Raw genomic sequence first — 2437 nt, forward strand, 5'->3', positions numbered from 1 at the left:
ATTGGTAGCGTACACCCGGGTGATACCATCTGTGGTGCTGCTACTAGCGGCGGCGCCGCCGAAGAGCTCTTGGTCCGAATGAAGGAGGATGCACCGGGCGATCATGTCATTGAAGAATGTGTTGTCAAACCTGTATGGTCCTTGCAGCTCCAGCGGCGCAAGGTTGCTGTCAGCGCCGGTCCAGGGGATATCGAGTCTACGCCCATGTCGTTGTAGATATGCGTACGGAAGTTGGAGCACTGGGCGAACCCGACCATGTGCGACCCAGACATCGCGGTGAGGTCGCGGACGTCGAGGCCCTTGGCTCTGAACGAGCGGAGCACGAGGAGTGACGACAGAGGGCTTGGAAGGTTAATGTTCGGGCTCATCGTGAGAGAGTATCTCTGCCCCAGCAGCACCGTCCAGTTGGGACCCCCGAGCTGCACGCCATCAGCTCGCCACCTAGCGTTATGGCATTTCTAACCGATCCCCAATAAATAGTAGTGAAGTAATTTTTTTGTGGAGTAAATTTATTTCATTAAGTTTTAGCCGGACTTAGTCGATCCCCTATATGTAACAGAGTAAAAAAAGCATTTGCATTTTATTTTTGGCTACTGGAACATTTTTCTTTACTTCTTTATTTCATTAGCGACATTTTGATACATTTGAGTGGATAATTCATCAATTCTTCGCTGCGAGAGTAAGATTAAAGAAAACAAGAATCACAAATAGACATTTTAAAAGATATCCAACTTTCATAACTGCTCCCACTAGTTGGATAAATATCTTCTCTATGTCTTTATTGTTGATCTGCGGCTTCTTGAGCTTGCACACTTCTCTTTTTTTTATTGTAAAGAAGTAGACGTTGATTTGTATCTAATCTCATCTCTAGCCTCTGTTCTAGCAACGAGTGCACGAGCATCTATCAGTTTTCGTGCTATCAATGATCGATGTATTCTTCTTCCTAATACCAAAAATTGCATCCATCCTACACGCAAATTTGAGCAAACAATGAGCTACCAAAATTGTGCCAAATCCGGTGAACAACCGAATCAAAAGCACAAACCCCATTAATTTTGCACTTTAAGAACACCCATCCGGGATGTTCTGACGTGGTAGAAACTTGGCGCACCACCTGCCTCGTGCAGTCGTCGCACTTTATGACCGGCAACGATGAGTCGACGAGCCGTTGGGCCAGCGCTGAGCCCGGGCGATGCCGGGTGTGTCTCTGCCGGTGAACCACCGAGGGGAGAGATTCGAGTGGCTAGTGGTGGAGCCGATACTTGCATGCAGCATGGAGGCATAGTCGGGCCTGTGCGGTCCAGTTCTAGGCCAATCCATGGCAAGGCGCAATCGCTGGCGGCCGAAAGTGCCTAATCCGGCGGCGCTACCAGTAGCCGCAGATCCACCGGTTCTGCGCCAGCTACGGGATGAGGAGGCACAAATCCAAGTGGTGAAGGACCGCGGCGGAGCCTACGGAGCGTCCGTGGCGGTGGGAAGGCGCTGGCAGGAGGTGGCATGGGCGGTGTCGGCGTAGATGCGGCGTGGGACTGGAGCGAGGGAGGCACTGGAGGAGAGGTGCGGCTTTTACTCTGCCGTCGAGCGATGGATAAATATATGGAGGTTCGCCACGGCTGAGTATACTTTTTACTCCACTAACACTGATTGAGGATCAGCTAGGTGCGGGTTAGAGGAGTAAAACCTACTCCTTTAACCGGTTATAGGGGATCGGTTAGAAATGCCCTTAGTCGAATTCCCGAGAGCATGGCGTAGCCATATACAAGAAAAACTGGGTTGAGCCTTGATACTGGCGTACCGGGGTGACGACGTCACGGGCGGCGAGGGCCAGTATGTCGGCACAGGAGACGGTGGCCTTGCAGGAGGCCTCGACCTAAGTCTCGATGTCGTCCATAATCTCGTAGCTGCGCACCGAGTTCGCGTTTGGCACTGCGGTCTTCCCGACGGTGAAGTTGGTCATGTCATCGAGGAGTATGGAACCGTCGCAGCTCTGCAACACACGCCCGCGTCAATGGTCCAACCAGAACGGGAAAGATTTCGAACCGGCTGGATGATAGGTAACTTACATTGGTGAAGCAGTCGTGGAAGAAGAGATGGAGAATGGAGGCATCCATGCGCGCCCCCGTCTGCACGGCCTTGCCATGCCACGACGCATGATTGGCTGGAGTCCTGGGCAGGTCACGTCATAGAAGGCGCGCGAGAGCTAGCCTGGGCGGTGGCGAGGGCCGTCGCCGCCGCAAGAAGCACAACCACTGTTCGCGCCAGCACCACCAGCTCCGTCGAGAACACTTGCAAGAGAAATGGCATAAGAGAAAGGTGCTACTACTCTGCCAGTCTACCTCTATCTCCCATGGCGGAGCTAGCGGAAAATCACTGAGGGCAAAACATAAATCATCAGTGTTTGGGGGGCCTTCCTAAAAAAATTCCTTGAATTGATCCA

The 2437-nt window shown here is 52.3% G+C and overlaps 1 pseudogene; it reads right to left on the bottom strand.

The window, feature by feature from the left end:
- LOC119360585 overlaps nt 1–2217 on the bottom strand; it is a 3683-nt pseudogene extending 1466 nt beyond the window's left edge.
- Nucleotides 2218–2437: the final 220 nt, after the last annotated feature.

Source organism: Triticum dicoccoides, chromosome 2B (genome assembly GCF_002162155.2).
Source record: "Triticum dicoccoides isolate Atlit2015 ecotype Zavitan chromosome 2B, WEW_v2.0, whole genome shotgun sequence".
NCBI lineage: Eukaryota > Viridiplantae > Streptophyta > Magnoliopsida > Poales > Poaceae > Triticum > Triticum dicoccoides.